Raw genomic sequence first — 25,477 nt, forward strand, 5'->3', positions numbered from 1 at the left:
CCACCTCCTCCCCCCAAGTGGCACAGGAACATGGCAAATGAGAGTTATGGTCAGTTCCTAATGCATTGTCTCTGTTGCTCCTTCCTCCTCATTCTCTTCCCCTGCTCCAGCATGGGGTCCCACTCCCAGGAGACATCCCTTCATTAACTTCTCCAGCATAGGTCCTTCTCACAGGATACAGTTCTTCAAGAACCGCTCAGACATGGGCTTTTTCCATGAGGTGCAGTCCTTCAAGAAATGGACTGCTCCTGATATCTGATTTTTGAGATGTAACAAGAACTAATAGTTTTTTCAGCAGAATGTACCATAGAAACTACATATAGCTGAACCAAGTGATTTAAAGGGACTAATCAAGCAAAGTAAAGAAACAATGAAGAAGATGACTGAGGCAACCAGTCAAGCAACACCATGTTACTCTATAACCAGGTGAATTGTCTTAAAGAAGTTCATAAGGCAGTCATTCAGAACTTTGGGGGCTCCAGACATAGACGACCACCAGAAACCCTTGGTGAAGTCCCTCAGAGACCTTACAAGGATATGTATGTATGCTAGTAAGTGTTGGGAAATGTCACGGATATGTAACAAGAATGCGGGGAATGAAAAATGAATAATCATGTAATGTTGACATATAAGCTGTAATGAAGATACTTCTGTGTGCACTTTGGAAAACCGATTCCCAGGGCACTCGACATGCTGGACTCATTCCAGCACGTCGTAATAAAGAATCCCTGCCTGCTAAAATTCACAAATTGAGTCTTAGAGGTTTCTTTAAGAGTCAATTTTAGGCAACACTCCAGTGTGGGTCCTCCATGGGGTCACAAGTCCTGCCAGAAAACATGCTCCTGTGTAGGCTGCTCTCTACAGGCCACAGTTCTTGCCAGGAGCATGCTCCAGTATGGACTCTCCACGAGGTCACAGCTTCCTTCAGGGCACATCCACCTGCACATCTTACACAGACGGCAGGGTGGATATCTCTTACACTGTGGACCTCCATGGGCTGCAGGGGGACAACTTGCATCACCATGGTTTTCACCACAGTTGCAAGGGAATGTCTTCACTCGCCTTGTTGTCCGTATAGTTGTTTCTGTCATATATTGTTACTGCTCTTTCCCAGCTGCTATTTCTTAAAAATGTTATCACTACCAATGTCACTGACTAACACAGCTCTGGCCAGCAGCATGTCTGTCTTGGAGCCAGCTGGAACTGGATCTGTCTGACGTGGGGCAGCATCTTGTGTCTTCTCACAGAAGCCACCCCTGCAATACCCCCACTACCAAAACTTTACCATGTAAACCCAATACACCAGGATAATACACAAAGACTGCAAAAGGAGGGGCCTTTTCCATTATGAGTAGATAGACAAACGTAATTATAAGACCCAGAAAGCATTAGAATAATATGATTGTCATTTTCCTTCCTCCATTTCAGTAAAACAAAAAATTGGTCAAGAGTCAATAAGGACACAAGAAACAAAACAGTACCCTCTAACTAGGACATTGTAGCTGTTATTGTTGGAACGGCCGAAGCGACACAGATATCAGTCGTAGTCCAGGTGTAAGGTGATCAAGAAGCTGTTTATTGCTCTCAAGTGTTTCTTTTATACTCTTTGCATACTATCGTGCTACAACATAATTGGTTAAAAGTCTCAAGCATAAGACACTACATACTTTCATTGGTGACACAAAAGACACTGTACATACTTTCATTGGTGACACTGAAGATGCTGTGCTTACTGTCATTGGTGACACTGAAGATGCTGTGCTTACTGTCATTGGTGATACTATACACATTTTGATTGGTGACCTTTGGTCTCGGCTGCATTACGCTTGTTCCGTCCGACATTGCAGTAAATATTTCCTTAGAGTTGTTTACATTCCTCTGCAGTCTCCGTATCATCCTCTTTTCAGGGATATACTTTGATCTGGTCAACATCGATTGCTTCGTCAATAAGTGCCAGGCTGCTGACAGACCCACTGTCAACCCCGACAATTCCCCCTTTTTGTATTTGTGCTACAAAGATGGCCTTGACAGTCTGCTGCAGGGCCCTTTGCAACGGGCTGATCAAACAAGGTAGCATTAATAGCACAACTACAATAATTACCAAAATCAGCAATCCTGTTTTTATGATGCATAACAGCCAACCAGACAAACCCCATTTACCAAGCAACTTATTTAACCAATCCCATCCATCATCAACTTGTAATTTGCGGACCCCTTCTTTCAAAAGCTGAATGCTTTTGTGTATGGATTCACTATGGTCCAACAAATTCATGCAACACATTCCATCAAATTCATTGCAGCCGTGACCTTGTGCTAACAATAAAAAATCAATCGCAGCTCTATTCTGCAGTGTGGCATGCCTAACACTATCTACTTCAGTTAATAGATCACTCAAGGCAATAGAAGTAGCATTGGTTTGCTTACTCAACCAACATCCCAAGTTTGTCAACTTTTTTAATGCTGCTGCTGCTGCAACCCCAGGTGCAAGTGCTGATGCTGCTATGATTTCCTTGGGTCCCCAAAAGGTTACCCGATCATCACATTGTTTTGAAAACTGATGAATACTGTGCTTCTCTCGCCCTTTATTATGAATCATGGTAAGATTAGGAGTGAGCAGAGTAAGCTTCCCCAAGCTGCATGGTTGTGGTAGTTTGGTCTAGACCTTCCTTGGTGACCAGTTTGTAACCAAGGAAGTGCCCATATTACCTGGTATTCCCTATGATTTTTACGTAAGCCAGGGTATAAGAAGAAAGGAGGAGAGGCCTTCGCTCTTTCCTTCCGGCAGCTTTGGAGGTGCGGGTTTCCCTGCTGTTGAGTCTGTCGGCTTGGAGAGTGAGGCCTGGTAAGGCCTTGTCGACCTTGGGAGGCGGAGGTTGCCGGCAGTCGCTCCAGCGTGACTCTCCGTTGTCCCAAGGAGAGTAGTAAGATATTCTTTGCTAATTCTTTTAGTTGCTAGATCTTGGGCTATTGATCGGGATATATATATTTTATTTTGGTTTTGTTCCTTTTTTTCCCTTCCCCCTTCCTTTTCCCTTTTCCTTGTGAAATTGTATATATATTTCAATTGTATATAACTGTAATATAAGTGTAAATATATTTATATATATTGCTTTAACTGTCTCTCGTTTCGGTTCTCTTGGGTTTTTTTTCCCTCTTCTCCCTTAGTTTGGGGGGGGGGGACTTCTTGTGGTAAGGTTTGGAGACTTGGCAGGGAGCCAGCTTCAAACCATATCGGTGGTCCACCATTCAGTCTGGATGGAATTCCACCCCATGCTCTATCTCCACAAATAAGAAAAACTCCACTAGGTAAGGCAACAGGTACACTAAAAGATCGTGAAATATGTCTAGAAGTATAATTACACCAAGCAGTAGCATTTCTATATACAGGCAATGTTGCATTCACATTCTGTCCTCTCCTCTTTGAGTTATATGTATAATTAAACATTATGCAAGCATCCATGACCACTGAGCCTAGCAATTCCAGTTCTTGAGGTTCTTGTGTTACTTGAGGTAGGTATGCATAAATGCGGTCCCAGTTGTCAACGTTGATCTTTGGTGCAGAGTTGTTGCAGACTTTCGGGGACCCTGGACAAGGCCACTTATCCAGAGGTAGTCCTACCAAGCAGGTAGAAAAAGGATTTTCTGGGTTGGCTACAGAAAGGCACAAAGTTTCCTGATGGGTCATTTCAGCTAGGGTCACCCACACATTCTGCTTGGGTTGCGGGACCATCCATCTGTTGACGGGAAGGATCATCAAGCACAGGGATGAACACACTGGGCAGGTACCCAACGAGGGCCATCACCTGTGGAGACACAAGCATATCCCTTTCCCCAAGTTATAAGTTCATGAGGTCCAGACCATTGGCCTGAAACCAAATCCCTGACCTGCACTGGAGCATTGCATGATAATGGCTTTGTGGAAGAAAGAGAAGAAAAATGCATAAAAGAAGGTGAGTAGGAGGAGTCACCAGGAAAAGTTAAAAAGTTCAGTACATATATAGCTTTATCTAACCGTGCCTGAGGGGGTTCCCGACTCATTCCCCCTTTTTGTTTTTGAAGCTGTCTTTTCAAGGTACTGTGCATACGCTCTACAATAGCCTGTCCCGTTGGAGAACGTGGGGTACCGGTAACATGAGTTACACCCCATGTCGCAAAAAAGGTCTCTACCTTTTGCAAAACATATGCTGGGCCGTTATCGGTCTTGACTTCATGAGGAACGCCAAGGGTAGCAAAAGCACGCTGAAAATGACGGATGACATCTCTTCCCTTTTCTCCAGAATGGGTTGTGGCAACTACAGCATGTGAAAAGGTATCTACTGACACATGCACATATTTTAAACGACTGAAGTCATCAATATGAGTGACATCAGTTTGCCAGATTTGTAAAGCTTTAATGCCCCTCGGATTGGTTCCAAAATATATTGGAATGTAAGTTCCTTGACAGTCAGGACAAGCAGCGACAATAGAACGCGCTGCAGCTTGAGTTATACCGAACTGTCATCGCAGTGCAGTGCTACCTTGATGAAAAAACTGATGTGATAAGAGAGTCTCTTGTTGTATATTGGGCATAGGGCCCAGGGCTATAGCAGATACAAGGGCATCTGCCTTGGCGTTACCTTCAGTGAAAAAACCTGGCATGGTAGTATGGCTGCGGACATGTAGAACGAAATACAGTGTAGTTCTCTGTTGTATGGTTGTCCATAACTGTAAAAGAACTGTAAACAGCTTTCAGTGGTCAATTGAGGCCAAAACAGTCTGATCTAAATGAGAAAGTAAATTAGCAACATAAGCAGAATCAGTAACAATATTTACAGGTTGTGAAAATAATTGAAAGGCCACAGTTACAGCTCGCAATTTGACTACTTGAGGCAAGCCTTCTTGCGTGACTACCTTATCATGCCAGCCGTGTTCATCATGCCAGACTATGGCGGCTTTACCTGTCTTTCCAGAGCCATCTGTGAAAACGGTGAGTCCGTCAACCGGTTCCGATTGACTTAATGTCTTCTGTCCTACAGGCACTTCACGAAAAAATTTAATCAGAGGATGAGAAGGCAAATGATAAGAAACTTGTCCTTGGAAGTCAGACATGACTGCCTGCAGTTCATACTTATGTGCCATGCACCATTCAAAATACATAGACTGAACAGGTACAACAATTTGACTTGGATCTCTTCCCAGTAATTCTACGCATCTTTTTCTGACTTTCATAATTATTTCTGCAAGAAGTTCAAACAGACCAGGAGCAGTTTTGTGAGGTTTAAAAGGTAAAAACAACTTCTCCAAAATATGCAGGGGGTCAGTCCACTCAGTATTCCACTGCACAAGCACACCAAAAGGAGTCACGTGGTCTATAAAGACAAACAGCTGAACTATTTGTGTTGGGTCAATACAAGACACGAATTTAGTTTGCAGCAATGATTCCACCTCCTGGACTGCTTGAACTGCCTCATAGTTCAGTGTTCTGGGTTCCAAAGGATTGACACAGTGTTTGAGCAACTCTAACAAGGGTCGCAACTGAGTATTTGTAAGACCAAGATAAGGCCTAACCCAATTTAAAGATCCCATCAATTTTTGTACATCCATAAGGGTTTGTACATCGATGTTAAGTTTGACGGGTTGTGGCATCACTCTACGAGCAGTGACTATGAGGCCCAAATACTTCCAAGGTTCCATTCTCTGCACCTTCTCAGGTGAAATGACCAATCCAAACTGCTGTAGAGACTGTCTAGTCAATGCCTCTAACTCGCTCAGTTGCTCCTCCTTGCTGGCTGCAAGCAATATGTCATCCATATAATGAAAACAATAGCATTCTGGAAAATGTTCACGTACAGGTGATAACGCTTGGGCTACAAACCACTGGCAAATCGTGGGTGAATTTTTCATGCCCTGGGGCAACACCTTCCACTGGTATCTTTTGGATGGTTCGGCATAATTGATTGATGGAACGGTAAAGGCAAATTTCTCTTTGTCGGATGGTACCAATGGAATAGTGAAAAAACAATCTTTTAGATCTATGACTACAATGTTCCAATCCATAGGAATCATTGACGGTGCCGGAAGGCCTGGCTGTAAGGCTTCCATTGTTGCCATTACAGCATTTACCTGCCTCAGGTCATGCAAAAGTCGCCATTTGCCAGATTTCTTTTTTATTACAAAGACAGGGGTATTCCATGGACTATGGGAGGACTCAATGTGGTCAGCAGCAAGTTGTTCTGCCATTAGTTGTTGCAGGGCCTGCAATTTTTCTATTGGCAGGGGTCACTGAGGAACCCACACTGGAGAACATGTCAGCCAAGTTAAAGCAAATGTAGGTTGACGAACACCCTGCAAGACAGTGGCCCCTGTTAAAAATCCGTTGTGATTTTCACCCCCCATTGCTCCAAGCAATCTCTCCCCCAAAGAGTCAGAGGTGCTGTAGTGGCATAAGGTTTTACGGTGGCTCTCTGCCCTTCGGAGTTGATGATTGCCAGAGGCAACTGAGACAGATGGCTTTGAGCAGTCCCTCTCAATCCAACCACCCCCATCCCTGTATTTACAAGTGACCAGGACAGGGGCCAGGAATGCTGAGAGATGATGGTTACATCTGCTCCAGTATCCAGTAACCCTGTAACCTTTATTGAGGGTGGTGTGCAGGTCTTGTTGAAGATGGTGCAAGTCATCTGCAGTTGTTGTGCGGAAACAGTTTGGGGCCAGAAGACTTGAGGTGGTCTGGTCGATCCGAATCCTCCAGACTGCCTCTCTCGTTGCTCTGTTCTAGGAACACAACTCACAAAAGGTACGAGTTGAGCAATTCGAGTCCCTTTTGGTATAGTCACTGGAGGATAAGGAGTAGACACCATTGCACAGATCTGCCCTGTGTAATCGGCATAAATGTCACCCACATGAACAATTAACCCAGTTATGATACTGCTAGATCGTCCAATTAACAGTGCACTAAACCCTCTTCCTATTGGACCGTGAGCATCTAGTGGCACCTTGACAATATCTCTTGTTGTTAGAGTTATTGTGTCGGCTGTGGATACATCCATGCCTGCTGATCCACTGGTTTTTTCAGTGAGGCGGTCACAGAGGGATAAGTCATCGGGGCTGTCCCCATGTATGGATTCGGTGGTTGAGGTACTTGTGTCCCCACGTGCCTCACCGTGCTCTTCTTCCTGTTTCCCTGCAGCAGCTGTCTGTTGGCATGATATTTTGATCGACACGCTTTAGAAAAGTGCCCTGGTTTTCCACATCGGTTACAAGTAACTTCTGCCTCTGTTGTTTTGTTTTTCTGCTTGCTCCCCTTTTGCTTGACTGGGCATTCAGCCTTAAGATGTCCTTGCTTTCCACACCCATAGCATTTGGGATTAGGTCGAAGGACAGCAGCTAATGCAGTCATTTTATGTGCCACTGATCCCACCTTAGAGCATGCTGCCACCATTTCAGGGATGGATGGATTCCCAGGCATTGCCTTGATTATTTTTTGGCAATCCTCATTAGCATTATCTTTTGCTAACTCCAGGCAGAGCCTTTGTCTGAGATCTTCATCATCTACTTGCTTTTCCAGTCAGGTGGCTATTCATTCTACAAATTGCAGGAATGGTTCCTTAACCCCCTGTTTCACTGTGGTGTACTTAGGCCTCGGAGCTGCTAACTCCATTGTTTGTATGAGTGCTGACATTCCCATACGTTGGCATTGCTCTAGCAATGCAGGGGGCCACTGAGCTTGAATTTGAGGGTTTGAAAAAACTGGACCCGTTCCCATCAATGCATCAACGCCAGCCCCTCTTCTCGGGTCTCCTGGAGGCAGCTGCATGTTATCTAGTGCTGCTCTCTCAACTAACTTTCTCCAATTTGCTAGGAATACTTGATACTGAATTGGTTGAAACAGAATTTGTGCGAGATGTGAAATATCATAGGGTGCTAATAGATCTGTATTTATCACCCTTATCAGTCTCATTACCTCTGCAGAATTTATCCCGTATTTAGAGGCACACATCTGCAAATCTTCTACCACCTTCCACGCAAATGGAGTGTGCTCATCTTGTGTTCCCGAGCCTGGTACTGCATTGAAAACTGGGAAAGCCTCAGGACCTGTAGGTGCAACTGCATCACATGTCTCAGAGGGATAACCAATCCTATCCAGTAGATTCCAGTCCCCTATTTCTGCTGCCCTTTGTTTTACCTGATTCCAGAATTTGCCTGGATGTCTAGGCAGCACGGTAATGGTTACAGGGGGCAGAGTCCACAGCTCTGCTGCTTTCCGAAGGGGCCGACAAGCAGCTCCTTTCTTTTGATCAGTGACAGGGTGTAACAGACAGATAACATACAAATGCCAAAAATTATGTTTCGCCATTGTTTCTGCCTGTCAAAAACTTCCTACCAAAGTTTCTGTGTCAGTTTTCCACCAGAAGTTCTCACCAGAATTTCCCATTGGAGTCTTCCTGCCAAAGGATCCTGTTATTGTTCATGGTTATCATATCTCTTCAAACATCTGAACAGGGCTATGTGCCAAAACACCACAGACAACCTCCTTTGAACACTATAAAAGCTGAAGAGAAATTTGGGAAAAGCAGGGAAAGAGGAGTGGGAAAGACAATTTGCTATAGCAGCTGAGGGTCTCTCCCCTGCCTCGCCCTCACCTTTTTTCTCCTGCCACCGTATGCTGCCTGCCTGAAACCGGACCTCTGCCATCTTGAAGTGGACTGGACTGAGACCCACCGTGCCACCCTAACCATATTTCTGATGACTGAGAGGTACAGCGGGACCGAGACCTCTACACAGCCTGGGACACTGCCGGTGTGAGTGGCGGAGCCCACATCCTGGCTGCATTCCAGAGAACTGAAGCTGTGAAAGACCCCCTGCTGCTAAAGAGATAACACTGAAAAGCGGCAGAGACAGAGAAAAAAAAAAGGCAGAAAAACTACTTTTCTCTCTTCCCCCCCCCCCACCTACAGACCAGTTCAACGGAAAAGGTAGTTTTTGGTGGTAATCTTTTCTCTGCTTCTAAAAGTAATCTTAGCATTTTCCAACCTTTTCTTATTTTTTCCTCTTTCTCTTTGCATCTCTTAGCAATTAATAAAAACAGTTTTGGTATCAACAGATAACTTATATGAGTTTTAATTTTGCTCAAGGGAATATTCGAATCTAAAAGTTCTTTCTGCAATATTTAAGCAGATCGTAACACAGGGGGCTGGCAGGTAGCTTTTTCCGTGTTGTCAGTGACAGGGTGACTAACTACGGCTTCTTCATCCTCATTGCTACTAGGCAATGCAGTATGAAGTGGATCATCCTGAGCAACATGAGAAGCAGAGGGCTCTGGGCATTTGTCCTGAGCTTCGAACTCTGCTAACTACGGAGCGGGGGTCTTATAGGGAGATGGGGTGATATCTGTAGGGGACGTCCAGTGATGAGGCATTTTACTCTGCTCATTAGGTGTAGGATATTTATGACTCGGCTTAGACTCATGTTTGCTGTCAGCTATTTGCTCATTAGGTGTAGGATATTTACGACTTGGCTTAGTGTCAGTTTCGCTGTTAGTTAAGCCTCCCTCCGAGCACTGCGAAGCCTGCAGATGGCCTGGATTGCTGCCAGTTGGATCTCCGTCTGAACTTTTCAAGGACTCTAACTGTCCTGTTATAGTATCAATTGAGGTCCCTTCCTTGGAATTTGGAGCATTCTGTACTATAGCTGACTTAGTTTCATTTTCTCCTGTCTCCTGTTCTGTCTGCCACTCTTTCAGAGTATCAAACAGCAAACGCCAGATGATTGCTAGATCATTTACGTCTTTCGATCCCTTCGATATTTTGTCCCATAACTTATCACCCACTTTCTGCCACGCAGATATACTAAACGCGGTACTAGATGTGGCCTCAAAGCCCTACTTCCTGCACCATAATAGCACATGTTGCAAAGCAAAATCAGTAACCTTGACATTCTTTCATTTAAGGAGGGATTTCCACGTAGATAGAACTACACTTTCCTCCTTCATTATATGTTGTCCCATCGTTAAAATATTTGTCCCCAGCGGCACCCCCTGTTAGCTTACCTAATGAGGGGTCGATAAAGTTCAGGTCCAGACCACGCAGAAACAACACTGCTCTCAAGCTTCACCAGGCTCCGTTCCCCCCGTGCGTCACCCCACAGGTCCTTTCTCTCTCTAGGAGAGAAAATCTCTGCTCTTTCCCCCTCTAGGAGGGAAGTCACAGCAGCCTCCTCTCTCTCAGAGAGGAATCCCTCCGAATTCTTTCTCGGAGTCTTCTTCAATGCTGCAAGCACGTCGGCGTCGCCAGATGTCGCTGTTATTGTTGGAACGGCCGAAGCGACACAGATATCAGTTGTAGTCCAGGTGTAAGGTGATCAAGAAGCTGTTTATTGCTCTCAAGTGTTTCTTTTATACTCTTTGCATACTATCGTGCTACAACATAATTGGTTAAAAGTCTCAAGCATAAGACACTGTACATACTTTCATTGGTGACACAGAAGACACTGTGTTTACTGTCATTGGTGATACTATACACATTTTGATTGGTGACCTTTGGTCTCGGCTGCATTACGTTTGTTCCATCCGGCATTGCAATAAATATTTCCTTAGAGTTGTTTACATTCCTCTGCAGTCTCCGTATCATCCTCTTTTCAGGGATATACTTTGATCTGGTCAACATCGATTGCTTCGTCAATAAGTGCCAGGCCGCTGACATACCCGCTGTCAACCCCGACAGGACATAATATTAATAAGGCTAAATTCCATTAGAAGAACAATTGGTTATCCCAGTTTTTTGTGTTAAATCATTAGATCACATGAAACTTTAACAAAAACATGGTACAAGTAAATGTAATTTCACCAATCCATTGTATTGAAGTTGAAGTTAATGTGTCTTCTCATCCCAATGTGTTATATTAACAGAACTGTTGTGAGTTCCTTTCACTGGTAATTTATTGCATAAATGGGCAATCAAAGACTGCTATTTGGATCCTATTTAGTCTTTAGAAAATCTATGACTTACTAATTGTGAAAGTATTTGTTATTGTCGAAAAAATAGCAGGCACTTTAACATGCTTGCATTTTCTTTTTTGCTTCACAGAGAATTGTGAGCTGGTTTTTTGATGCTGTTTGTTTGTCATCACTTCATAGTAGAATTTCATTATTTCATACTACCAGACTGCATTGTCTGTTATGCATAAAATGATTTCCAAGGGACTAACCTTGGATGTCTTATCACAGGTAAATGAATAGGGTTGTGCTCTGAACCATGGAAGGTAGTTCCAGCTGGGAGGTCAAGTGCCGCACTTGTTTTGTCTCATAATGATGAGATTTTATCCCAAAAGAAGGCAGAAGGATCTGTACAAAGTGTGATGGCTAATGGAAGGGATTGATATTATAGCAAGCAAAGCAAAAAGAGGAATTCATTCGCTATTTCCCATCAGCAAGTAGATGTCCAGACACTTTCTGGAAATCAGGAACTCAGCACGCATCATGGTTGCTTGGGAAAACAAACACCATAACCACAAATGTCCCCCCATCCTCCCCCTTTTCATAGAATCATAGAATGGCCTGGGTTGGAAGGGACTTTAAAGATCATCTAGTTCCAACACCCCCTGCCATGGGCAAGGACACTTTTCCAGTAGACCAGGCTGCTCAGAACCCCACCCAACCTGACCTTAAACAGGGATGGGGTATCCACAACTTCTCTGGGCAACCTGTTCCACTGCCTCACCACCCTCACAGTAAAGAATTTTTTCCTAATATCTGATCTAAACCTACTCTCAGTTTGAAGCCATTCCCCCTTGTTCTGTCACTACATGCTTTCGTAAATAGTCTCTCTTCACCTTTCTTGTAGGCTCCCTTCAGGTACTGAAAAGCTGCAATTAGGTCACTCCGAAGCCTTCTCTTTTCCAGGTCAAATAACCTCAGCTCTCCTAGCTTTTCCTTATAGGAAAGGTGTTCCATCCCTCTAATCATCTTGGTGGTCTTTCTCTGGACTCTCTCCAACAGGTCTATGTCCTTCCTGTGCTGAGGACTCCAGAGATGGACACAGTACTCACTGTGGTGTTTCACAAGTGCAAAGTAGAGGGGCAGAATCACCTTCCTTGACCTGCTGGTCATGCTGCTTTTGATGCAGCCCAGGATGCTGTTGGCTAATCACTCATGTCTGTTGGGACTCTGAGCAGTTGACCACTACCCTCTGGATGCGACTATCCAACCACTTTCTTATCCATCTAACAGTCTACCCATCTGTGCTGGTTTAAAAGTTAACCAGCAAGGGAAAATGAACTCAATTCAAAAGAGAGATTTATAAGTCAGAATAACAATTTATTAAAATAATGCAATAAGTACAATTATACAGACAGACAATTGGTTTTAACCCACAAAGCCCAAATGTATACCCAGCACCCTAGGGTATGAACAAGAGTGGTGTACCTTGGCCCACCCCCGAGTCCAAAGCAAAAGGAGAGAGGATAAACCTGCTGGTGGGAGAGCTGCTGCAGTCTGGTCAGAAGTGGTGATTGCAGTCCAGTCGAGGGTGGTGGTCTCAGTCTGGTTGAACGCGGTGGTCTGCAATCTTCCTCTGGATCCCACGAGAGGTCGCAAGGCTCTGAAACTCCCAGTTATATACTCTCCAGTTCAGGCGGGAGTGCTCAGTCCCTCCCTCAGAGTAGGGAATTCCATAAAAGGGCATGCGGATGCTCAGTCCCTCTTCCATATAAGGGTATCAGAGCGGGGAATTCCATATAAGGATATCAGAGCAGGGAATTCCATAAAAGGGTACAGGAACATCTTCCCACCTTGCAGGCCTCTACTGACAGCAGTTTTTGGGAAATGGCATGGAGGCTATAGAATACACAGTTTTGGGTTACACCCATCCAGGGATGAATTGGTCCCAGCCGTTCTAACCAGGACACCATCGAATCCATCTCTCTCCCATTCAGAGAAGCACTTTGCTCCTCCAGTCCCTGTCTTGTGGTCCATCCACTTGAGAGATGCGGGAAGAGAGGTTGCCATTGAAGACTGAGTCAAAAAAGTTGTCGAGTACCCCAGCCTTCTCCTCGTCCTTTGTTACCAGTTTAACAGTGTTGTTTATCGGGGGATACGCCTTCTTTGACCTTCCTTTTCTGGTTGACATAACTGTAGAAGCCCTTCCTGTTATTCTTTGCGTCCCTTGCCAGGTTTAGTTCGCGCTTTGCCTTGGCCTTCGTCACCCCATCCCTACACAACCAAACTTCACCTTTATACTCTTCCCAGGTCACCTGTCCTAGCTTCAACTGCCTGTGCATTTGTTTCTTTCCCTTTAGTTTGATCAGCAGTTCTGACTCATCCATGCCGGGCTCTTGCCTTCCTTGCCCAATTTCTTGCTCCTGGGGATCACTAGCTCTTATGCACTATGGAAGACTTCCCTGAAGATCTGCCAGCTCTTTTCTGCTCCCTTATCCCTGAGGGCAGTCACCCAGGGGATCCTATTGACTAGCTCCTTGAAGAGCTGAAAGTTTACTTTCCTAAAGTTCAGGGTTCTAACTTTACTCCTTACCTGACCCATGTCACTCGGGACTGTAAACTCCACCTATGCATGATCACTGCAGCTCAGGCTGCCTCCAATCTTGATGTCCCTGATTAGCTCACTTTCATTGGTGACCATCAGATCCAGTATTGCATTCCCTCTGGTAGGGCTGTCTATTACCTGGCTCAAGAAGTTATCCTCCATGCGTTCCAGGAGTCTCCAGATTGCTTACAGCTTGCCATGCTACTTTTCCACCAGATATCAGTGTGAGTGTCCTGGTTCCAGCCAGGACAGGTGTAGTGGGTTTCTGTGGCTGGGTTTTGGTAACGGGGGGGGGAGCTACAGGAGTGGCTTCTGTTAGAAGCTGCTAGAAGCTTCCCCTGTCCTGTGGAGCCAATACCAGTTGGCTCCAGGACAGACTTCCTGCCGCTGGCCAAGGTCAAGCCAATTAGGAGTAATAGTAATGCCTCTGTGATAACATATTTAAGAACAGAAGGTTGTTGCGCAGAAAGAATTCCAGCCAGGGAAGAGCGAAGTGAGAACATGGGAACAACAAGGTAGACACCAAGGTCAGTGCAGAAGGAGGGGGAGGAGGTGCTCCAGGCACCAGAGCTGAGGCCCCTGCAGCCCGTGGTGCAGACCATGGTGGAGCAGGTTGTCCCCCTGCAGCCCATGGAGGACCATCAGGGTGCAGAGACCCATCTGCAGCCCATGGAGAAGACGATGCTGAAGCGGGTGGATGCATGAAGGAGGCTGTGACCCCGTGGGAGGACCAAGATGGAGCAGGGTCCTGCTGGACACCTGCAGCCTGTGGAGAGGGAAGCCCATGCTGGAGAAGGTTTTTCCTGTGTAGGACTTGTGGCCCCTGTGGGGGACCCATGCCAGTACAGCTCATTTGTGAAGGACTGCACTCCATGGAGAAGTGACCCACGGGACAGCAGTTTGTGAAGAACTGCTGCCTGAGGGATGGACTCATGCCAGAGAGGTCCATCAAGGACTGTCTCCCATGGGAGGGACCCCACGGGAGCAGGGGAAGGACTCCTCTCCCTGAGCAGCAGGAGAAACAACAACTGACCGTAACCCCCATTCCCGCTCCCCCTGCACTGCTGGGGGGGGAGGAGGAAGAACATGGAAGAAAGGAGAGGTGGGGGGAAGGTGTTTTTAAGGCTGTTTTATTTCTCACTCTTTGGCTCTTATCCTGTTAGTAATAAATTTAAGTACTATCCCCTCTTTGAGTCTGTTTTGCCCATGAAGGTAATCAGTAACTGACCTCTCCCAGCTGTTAACTCATGAATCCTTAGCTTTGTTTTTTTTTCTCAGCTCTGTCCAGTTGCAGAGGGACGTTGGGACCGAAACTCAGCTGTCAGCAGGAAAGAGTCTGATGGGATTAAGCAGCTGTTGGGCAACAGGAGCTAAGAGAAATTCCTTCATCTGAGGACCGGATGCAGTGGCGAGTCAATAAACTAAGTGATCCCAGTGGAGGCAAGAAACTGGAATGCTTTATTGGACTTACAAGTTGATATTTAAAGGGTTTAGGGTCTACATATTCAACAGGGGTTTTACATATTCATCAGGGGGGTTTGCATATTCATTGGAGGGTCGGCTTATTACAATTGGGGGCTTTACAGAGATGAGGTAAAAGGGGAAAACCCAGGTTTACAAATTTTGGGGTCTTAACACTTACACCATAGGGGAAAACCCACTTTATCTTAGGGGAATTACATGGGGGGGAAAGGTATTCAGGTTTACAGAATACACAGGATTCATGGAACACAAAGGGAGAGATAGAGGACAATAGGTCTTCTGCAGAGGCTTGATAACATCAGGGTATGGTCCTTAGGCAGGGCACTTCACACCGGGGATATCTAATCTGCTTCTCAAACTGAGGTTTTTTCCCCAATTTTCGTAGCCCATGGCTTTTTACTGAGACTGCTCAAATTCCTCTCTGCAGATATTATATTTTGGGATCCAACAGGACGCTTCATCACAAGACCCATTAATATTTAGGCATGTTTGATTGTCCTGTCTCCTTCAGCAAGATATGGAAAGACTTTGTGATGATGGTTTCAGACGATGTAGAAGCCCCTTTGTTCTCTCCCCCCCCCCCCCCCCGTGTGGTCCTCTCTACGGGAAAATATTAACCACTTGTGTAATTGTAGTAGAGAATTGTGTAATCATCTAGTTAGCATAACCCGTCCCCTAGTTAGCATAACTTGTCCTCTTCATTAACATGTCCTGCCTCCAAGATCCTTATATTGCATGTTGCATGTTCAATAAATATTTCAGTTTCTACCCCCGACTTGGGATCGATTAGTTTTTGACCTCCACACAGGGAGAGTGAGACAATGGCTTTTGTGAGTACCTGGCATCTGGCCAGGGTCAACCCACAAAAACAGGGTTAATTTTTGCAGTAGCCAGGAGGAGCACAGCCAAGACCCTGGGGTTATTGGATACCACCTCATGCCCTGAACAGGGGGTCGAAGGGGGGTGATGTTTTTCTGGTTTGGCTGGTGTGTGTGGAGTGTGCGGTTAGGTGGGGCTGGTTTCCATGTAGTGAGCAATCGTGTGAATCATTCATCTATCCTTATGCAGTGAGGAAGGTGCATAACAAGCTCACTACCCTGGGCTTCAGGAGAGCGGACTTTTGCCTCTTCAGGTAGAGTGCTGTGGAATAAAGCCCTGGAGGGAAGAGGGGCCCAAGACAGCTGGATGATATTCAGTTCTCTCCTCCAGCCTCAAGAGCAATGCATCCCTACAAGGAGGAAATCAGGTAAAAATGCCAGGAGGCCTGGATGGATGAACATGGAGCTCCTGGACACAAAAAGGATGCCTATAGAAGGTGGAAGAAAGGACAGGTAGCCTGGGAGGAAGACAGAGAGATTGTCTGAGCAACCAGGGATCACATGAAGAAAGCTAAAGCCCTGATGGAATTAAATCTGGCCAGGGACATCAAGGTGTCCTGGTTCTGGCCAGGACAGGGTTAATTTTTGCAGTACCCAGGAGGGGTAATGTCTACACATTTTGCATGTGTATCACTCTCTCCTGTGCACTTTTGTCATTAATATTATTGCTGTTACTGATTGTTTTCTTATCTCATTGCTGTTTCCAGTAAATTGTTCTTATCTCAACCCTGTGATCTTTCCTTTTGTGCCTCCAATTCTCCTCTCCAGCCTGCCACAGGGGGAGGGGGAAGGGGAGAGAGTGAGCAGCAGTGTGGTTTGGATAGTCTCAGTGGGAGTTCTAAATTGGGAAGTACCATTCCTAAACCATGACACAAGGGTAACAAGAAAATCACAGAATCATAGAATCATTAAGGTTGGAAAAGACCTCTCAGATCATCGAGTACAAACATTAACCCAGCACCACCGTGTTCACCAATAAACTATATCCCCAACTGCTACATTCACATGATTTTTGAACTCTTCCAGGGATGGTGATTCCACCACTTCCCTGGGTTGCTTATTCCAATGGCTGACCACCCTTTTAGTGAGGAAATTTTTCCTAATATCTAGTTTAAACCTCTCCTGGCACAACTTGAGGCCATTTCCTCTGGTCCTATCACTTGTTACCTTGGAGAAGAGAACAACCCCCCACTTCGCTACTACCTCCTTTCAGGTAGCTGTAGAGAGCTATAAGGTTCCACCTCAGCCTCCTTTCTCCAGGCTAAACAATGTCAGTTTCCTCAGCCACTCCTCATAAGACTTGTGCTCTAGACCCATCACCAGCTTTGTTGCCCTTCTCTGGACACGCTTCAACACCTCATTATCTTTCTTGCTGTGAGGGGTCCAACTCTGGACACAGTACTTGAGGTGCGGCCTCACCAGTGCCAAGTACAGGCAGACAATCACTTCCCTATTCCTTCTGGCCACACTATTTCTGATACAAGCCAGGATGCCATTGGCTTTCTTGGCCACCTGGGCACATGCTGGCTCATGTTCAGTTGACTGTCAACCAAGACCCATAGATTCTTTTCCTCCAGGCAGCTTTCCAGCCACTCTGCCCAAAGACTGTAGTGTCGCATGTGGTTGTTGTGACCCAAGTGCAGGACCTGGCACTTTGCCTTGTTGAACCTCATACAATTGGCCTCAGTCCATTGATCCAGACTGCCCAGATCCCTCTGCAGAGCTTTTCTACCCTTCAACGGATCAACGCTCTCGCCCAACTTGGTGTCATCATGATGCCTGCTCAGCTGGTGCTACGAAAAAAATCTAGGAGCCGTAAGCTGGGGTGAGATAAGGAAAGGGTTTAATTCTGCCAAGGCAATAGAGATGTTACACGACGCGCGCGCCGGGCTGTGCCCGGGATGTTACATTTATAACAATATCTGGCCAATCCCAAGTGTGTCCACCCTATAACTTTTGGCCTGGTCCACCCCCTGGCCCGCCTCCTGGAATTGGGTTGGGGGGCTTTTTGGGACCCCCTCTTCATCATTCTTCATCATCTTCGGGGTACAGAGAGCAGTGTCACCCAGTTCTTTGATTCTGTCCTGCGGTTTAGGCCAAGATACAGGCGTTCTCCAAACAAGACAGGCTTGCCTTGTCAAGAGACAAAACATCTTCTTTTGGATATGGGAATAGGGTTGATATGGGGGGTATGGAATGGGGTGAGAGGATTAAGGAATGTATAAACTAAGGGGTGCTACAGGGAGGAGGGAGAAAGGGGTTTGTTTCTAAAATCTACTTCTATTACCTATAAAACTTATAAGGCTTACAAAATTAGAAAACCATTGGGGTTTAAGGCATCAGTCACCTTCTAGAGGTACACTGGTGGTGAAAGGAAGACTAGGGAAAATGTGGGCCCTCTCCAGAAGGAAATGGGAAACCTGGTTACCCAGGACATGGAGAAAGCTGAGGTACTCAATGACTTTTTTGCCTCTGTCTTTACCAGCAAGTGCTCCAGCCACACTGCCTGAGTCTCAGAAGGCAAACATAGGGATTGGAAAAATGAAGAACAGCACATTTTAGGAGAAGACCAGGTTCAAGAACATCTAAGGAACCTGAAGGTGCACAAGCCCTCAGGACCTGATGAGATGCATCTGCAGGTCCTGAGGGAACTGGCAGAGGAAGTGGCTAAACCACTATCCATCATATTTGAGAAGTCGTGGCAATCCAGTGAAGTTCACACTGACTGGAAAAAGAGAAGTATAACCCCCTTTTTTAAAAGGGAAGTAAGGAAGACCCAGGGAACTACAGGTCGGTCAGTCTCACCTCTATGCCTGGCAAGATCATGGAGCAGATCCTCCTGGAAACTATGCTATGGCCCATGGAAAATAATGAGGTGATTGGGGACAGCCAACATGCCTTCACTAAGGGCAAATCGTGCCTGACAAATTTGGTACCCTTCTATGATGGGGTTACAGCAGTGGTGGATGAGGGAAGGGCAAAAGACATCATCTACCTGAACTTGTGCAAAGCATTTGACACTGTCCTGCACGACATAGAATCATAGAATTCTAGAATTGTAGAATCATAGAATCACAGAATCATAGAATATTCTGAGTTGGAAGGGACCCGCAAGGATCATCAAAGTCGAACTCCTGGCCCTGCACAGGACAACCTCAAGAATTGCACCATGCGCCTAAGAGCCTTGTCCAAACGCTTCTTGAACTCTGGCAGGCCTGATGATGTGACCACTTCCGTAGGGAGACTGTTCCAGTGCCCAACCACCCTCTGTGTGAAAATATCTAACCTAAATCTCCCCTGACACAACTTCATACCATTCCCTCGGGTCCTGTCACTGGTTACCAGAGAAAAGAGATCAGTGCCTGACCCTTCGCTTACTCTTGTGAGGAAGTTGTAGACAGCTATGAGGTCTCCCCGCAGTCTCCTCTTCTCCAGGCTGAACAAACCAAGTGACCTCAGCTGCTCCTCATATGGCTTCCCCTCTAGACCCTTCACCATCTTTGTTGCCCTCCTTTGGATGCTGTCTAATAGTTTTATATCATTTTTATATTGTGGCTCCCAAAACTGCACACAGTACTTGAGGTGAGGCCACACCAGTGCAGAGTAGAGAGGAACAATCACCTCCCTCTAGCGTCTGGTGATGCTGTGCTTGATGTACCCCAGGATTGAGTTGGCTCTCCTGATTGTGGCGAGACACTGGAACAGGTTGCCCAGAGAAGTGGATGTCCCATCCCCGGATGTGTTCAAGGACAGGTTGGATGGGGCTTTCAGCAACCTGGTCTAGTGGAAGGTGTCCCAAACAATGGCAGGGGGGTTTGGACTAGATGATCTTTAAGATCTCTTCCAACTGAAGCCATTCTATGATTCTATGTTTCATGCAAGTTCTATATGTAGGTACCATTGAAGGCAGCACCTTGTATGTGGAAGTCTATATAAATGACCATGTGTGTGTCCTGTGTGTGTTTCTCTGGGATACACGCTCAGCTTCACTAGTGGTTGAACTTGCAAACGGTAAAGCAGCAAGCATGTACTTCAGCCTGAGCATAGACCCTGGGTGCACCAGGCTGGGTTCCAGCAGCTGGGTGGGAAGGAATCCTGGGATGGAGGAGGTGGCCACTCTTAGCATCACTTAATATCTGGCATACTCGCAGGACCTAGTTGAGCTGTCAGTATTCGAGAGATTACATGTATATAATCTGTATGTGATGAGAGGAGTGATCATTTGCTGATGAGCCTATAGTGTTAAATTTGCAACCAACCTTCTAGAGTTTTATGCAGACACCCAAAAGAGACCTGTGCTAGTAGATCCTTGGGTTAGTTGGAATAACTGGACTGAAAAAAAGATGTTTACAGAACATTAGAATAAGAATAAGAGGGTGTAAATGGCTCAAACTGAAGGCCTGGGATGTGTAGTTTGTGGAATGAAAAGAGACACCACAGTATGTATAAGTAACAGACCATTTAAGCGAAGGCTCCAAGGCGATCTGCATGGACAGTGCTCTGGTGCCAAGGATTGCACCAAGGGAGGGAGGTGAGCTTCCCTACCCAGCAAGTTCTCAGTACTAGAGCAGAGAGAGGTGCTCCAGCCCCCGTCTCCTAAGCAGGAAGTGGTGAAGCTGTGACTCCGAAGCAGCTCTGACTTGGTGTGGGTGGAGCCACCAGGGACCGAGTCCACCCCCACCCGTAGATAAGCTGCCCCCAGGGAGCACGACTGAACAGAGCAGGGAACCTGGGTGTGGTGTGGCAGGGCAGGGCAATTTTCACTGGCAAGGTGAGCAGCAGGGTGTGGATACCCTATCAGCTCCAGAGTTCAGTTGATGTCATCATCCTCTTGGGAGGAGCTCAGGTATGTTATCCACTTGTCAAAGAACCAAGTTGTCTACAATTGCCAAAAAGGATGTAATGACCCAGACAGAGCTCCCAAAAAAACAGGCAGCCGTCCAGATTTCAGGCTGTAGGGAGTGCCAAAGCCTTTCACTGGACTGTAGCAGAGATAGTGGCTGCATCAGATGTGACCAGGTGGACGATCTGCTCAGCCTGGTGGTAGAGTGATGGGATGAGGTAGAAAGGTTAAGGAGTATTAGAAAATCAGAGAGGGAGATTGACTGGTGGAACCATGCTCTGGCCTCCCTGAGACAGGAGTAGCCTCCAGAAATAATTCAAGATCAAGGGGATCCTGTATCCATCCCCCAGCAAGGAGCAGGTAGCAGTTGTAAAGAAAGGAGAGAATGGAGGGTAGTCCATGCTTGGGATGGAAAGCAAAATCGTTCTTTGCCCACCTTACCCCTCCAGGTGCCTCTGCACAATAGGTATGAGGCTTTGTATGTGGAAGATCAGCCAAAGGATGAAGAGGATGAAGGTCCAGTTACACCAGAGGTGTTACCACAATCATCCCCATAATACAACTGCTTCCAAGAGAAAGAAAGATGGGTTTTAGTGGTAGGCCATTCCCTTCTAAGGGGAACAGAGGGCCCAATATGCCGACCGGGCCCAACCCATAGGGAGATCTGCTGCCTCCCTGGGGTCTGGGTTAAGGATGTTATCAGGAAACTTCCTAGCCTGGTGCGATTCTCAGACTACTACCCATTACTGACCTTCCATGTAGGGGGTGATGAAGTGGCAACACGTAGTCCGAGTGCAATCAAAAAGGACTTCAGGGCCTTGTGACAGTTGGTAAGGGAATCTGGTACACAAGTTATATTCTCCTCTATCCTTCCAGTTGAAGGCAGCAACACTGGAAGAAACTGAGTCTATTAATACGTGGCTCTGCAGCTGGTGTCATTGTCCAAATTTTTGATTTTTTGACAATAGAATTGCCTACACAGCACCGGGCATGCTGGTATCAGATGGGACTCATCTTTCTCAGCGAGGGTGGAGAGTCTTTGCTCAGGAACTAGCAGGGTTCATTGACAGAGCTTTAAACTAGATGTGATGGGGGAAGGAGACACTATCAGGCTTGTCCCTGGCAAGATGTGGGATGACATGCAAAGGTTAGAGGGACAGGGTGCTAGTGAGGGCCCTCTGTCTATGACTCTGAAATGTGCTGGTCACACTGGAACACACTTGCAGTCTTACAGAGATGAGCCAGGGACTCATCTGGTACCAGAAGCCAACAGGGAAACACCAGGGAATTATCTCAAAGGAATTAAGGGATGTTCCTCTAGGAAGGCAATACGGCCGACAGCCCAGCTGAGGTCCCTTTACACCAGTGCACACGGCATGGGCAACAAACAGGAGGAGTTGGAAACCACTGTGCTGCTAGGAAGTTATGACCTTGTTGCCATTGCTAAAACTTGGTGGGATGAATCCCATTACTGGAGTGCGACTATCAATGGCTACAGGCTTTTCAGAAGGGACAGGGGAGGAAGGAGAGGTGGAGGGGTTGCCCGGAAGTGGACTGAGTGTGAAGAGTTGTCTCTGAGGAATATCCACAAGCAGGTTGAAAGCCTGTGAGTAAGAATCAGAGATCAAGGCAACAAAGGGAACCTTGTGGTAATTCAGGTACTGGATGTCTTCCTCTGCAGTAGTCCACTTTCCTGGGAAGTTTGCAAGATCTTCCTTAAATGGATATCTTGCCCTCATACTTGAGAGGAACTGTCTCCAGAGACTGCAAATTGCTGCCACTTTTCCAATTTGTCTTTTCATTCCCCAATTTCTAGCAAGTGATTCCAGCTTTTGGGCTTCCTGACCTTCCATTTGCTGACAGTCAGCCCCATTATCCCAGCATCAAAGTAGTCAGGCAGAAATCCCCTCACCTGGCTGGCGGCTGTAATCTTTTTGCATGTCTCAAAGTTCTGATGAGATCAGGAACTGGGTAGTTTTTGCTTCCTGTTTGAATTCTTTCACTCCTTCCTCCAATTTTTTTATCAAAGGACTGGCTTCTTGATTGAAGCCAGGTAAAACCTGGAAAGCGAATTTAATAGAGTAATACAAGAATTAGAGAGTTAAATACAAAATGCAGGCTTTAAGCAAAAGCATAGAGAACTTAGTATTGAGAAACAGCGGAGATAATAAATTCACTAGAATACAGGACGCTCTGACATAAAAGAACGTAAAGCATGGACAGAAAGAACTAAAATTGCTAGCATACACAAAAAAAGATATATAGAAGAGAAGTAAAGGGAGATAAGAAAAGAGACAAGCCAAGAAATCAGGTACTCTTACCAGACACTGGAAATCCCTGCCAAAGGCACAAGGAAATTACCCAAATTAGGGAAGGTTCAAAAGTTTATGAAGATGATGATGAAAAGGACACTGAGTTCACGAGATGAAGAACAGGAATGATCCCTGAAATTCTCCCCAAATTGGAGACCACGCCTCTAACTCTGCCTCAATTCCGCCTCAACTCCGCCTGTTATGAATATTAAAAGTAGATGTTGCAATGTAATGAATATTCATAATATGTGATGCAATTGCTTGGCAAAAAGTGTATAAAAGGTTCAGTTGTGAGTTACTCGAGCGGAACAGTTTGTCCAGGGCGACCTGGGCTGCTCCCTGGCCGTAAATAAATACCTCCTGCTTATAGACTGAAAATTCTGTCTCTGAGCAGTTTCTCCGTGCCTTCTTTGGGGCACAAATTGGCATCATGATCAGACCCTTCCTCTTCTTCCTTCTCCCTTTCTAATCAACAATATGGACCCATTGTTCTCCTTGTCCACTTTTTCACTGCTGGGGCAGTTATTGTAGTTGTTGTTTGCAGCTACAGTCCTCTGAGAGTACTGAACTGTGGCTCGATAGGCACAGGCCAGGTCCCAATACAGGGCGAGAAGTTGCTGGTTTTGATTGGGGTAGGTAAGGTACCCTTCCATCAGGTGACGCATCAGTTTGTCAGGGTTGATTGCCTATTCAGGTGTAAAGTCCCAGGTTATGGGAGGTGATAACTGCCCTAGGAACCTGCCCAAATCCTTCCACACACCCTGCCACCCGGAAACCGGACACTTCAGGGCACATTTCAGTATCGCCTCACCCAAAAGTTGTCTTCTCTTACACCAGAATGACACCATATTGCACAATATGCCAGCAGTGTTAATTAGTGGTATTAAACAGCTCACAGGGACCCCTGGTGGCCTAGTGGTTAGCATGCGGGACTCTCACTGCTGCAACCCAGGTTCGAATCCCAGTCCCCCGGGCAGATGGAGCTCGTTAGCCCTGTGAGGCCATCCATCTATGAGAAGGTCACTCTAAACAAAACCTACGTCCTGAGGACCTCACTGCCATTGTCCAAGCTTGCTTGGCCCCGGCAGATGAACCTTAGGATTAAAGGGTGGGCTCAGTTCAGCGCATGCTGTATCTCACCTAAAAAATCCATTGCGCAGGCTGGAAAGGTAAAAGACCTTTCCCAAAATCTTCGTTCGCAAAGACTGGCCATTAAACAGCTCACATAAGGATGAACAAGAACCTTGAGAACCTCCATAATAAAACCATCCACATCAATCCCGGGTAGGGAGAAGGAGATGTATTCCCTCATCCTCTCCACAAGATGGCTCCCCCAGCACAGCAAGGCCATCAATGTCAGGGCAAAGCACAGAGCCATTGTTTGTATTAGCATGTTCCCAATCTCAGCAAAATAAAGAGATAAGGAGTTCAGTCAACAAACTCTGGGACCTCCACAGGAGCTTCCCACTTAATAACTACTACAGCTATAGCACGCTTAGTACAAATTTGCCATTGTCTTGAGCCACATGTTGGGTGTCAAAAAGGACTGTGTGTGTTGACTTTGGCTGGATGCCAGTTGCCCACCAAGCTGCTGAATCACTCACCTCCTCAGCTGGGGGGGAGAAAATAAGATGTAAAAAAACCCCTCAAACTCGTGGATTGAGATAAAGGCAGTTTACTAAAGCAAAAGAGAATGTCATATGCACTAGCGAAGGAAAAAAAAACAATGTATCAATGTCTGGCCACTTCTAAGGAAGCAGGTCTTCAGCACGCGTAGTGGTTGCTCCGGAAGACAAAGGCCATAAATCATGAATGCCCCCCCCTTCCTTCTCTTTTTCTTAGCTTTTATATCTGAGCAGACATTATATGGTATGGATATGGAATATCCCCTTTGGTCAGTATGGGTCAGTTGTTCTGGTTATGTCCCCTCCCATGATGTTGCCCATGGAGTGGTTAGCAAGACTCACTCACACTTTAAGAGTCCCATATGGCCAGTGCAAAGGTCTGACCAAGGGTGGAGGTTAACAGCGGTCTATTGTGGCCTGAACAAAGTCATACTACTCTTGCAGATTTTAGGAGCTCTCTAAACACAGACACAGCATCTAGTTTAGAAAGGAGACGTTTATTATGTGCAGGGTGCAAGGTGGAGGTTTCGACAAATCAAGCACATATACCTGAAGAAAAAGCCCTGGAAGCACAAGTGTTTGTGTTGCAGGAACAAAAGGACCCGAAGGATATACCTGAAGAAGTGGAAAATGTGGTAACTACTTTGGTATGGGCTGCTGGCATGCCTGGAAGGTCACGAGAAGCGGAACTAGTAACGATCCAGTTAAAACCAGGACCCAGATTGGTAAAACAAAAACAATACCCTAATTAATTAGAAGACAGAAAAGGACTATATTGATGGAGGGGTATAAACATAAGGCATACAGGCCAATGTGGTCA

At 46.0% G+C, this 25,477-nt stretch overlaps 1 long non-coding RNA gene across 1 annotated transcript in view; it reads right to left on the reverse strand.

Annotated features, from left to right (window-relative positions):
- Positions 1 to 248: 248 nt before the first annotated feature.
- The window catches only part of LOC113981673, a 290,933-nt gene continuing 265,704 nt past the window's right edge, over positions 249 to 25,477 (reverse strand). Inside the window, exon 4 of the long non-coding RNA XR_003538487.1 lies at positions 249 to 313. This is a non-coding gene — a long non-coding RNA (uncharacterized LOC113981673). The remainder of the gene's footprint in view (positions 314 to 25,477) is intronic.

The sequence above is a fragment of the Neopelma chrysocephalum genome, unplaced genomic scaffold, assembly GCF_003984885.1.
Source record: "Neopelma chrysocephalum unplaced genomic scaffold, ASM398488v2 Primary Assembly neopelma1_96706, whole genome shotgun sequence".
Taxonomy (NCBI): domain Eukaryota; kingdom Metazoa; phylum Chordata; class Aves; order Passeriformes; family Pipridae; genus Neopelma; species Neopelma chrysocephalum.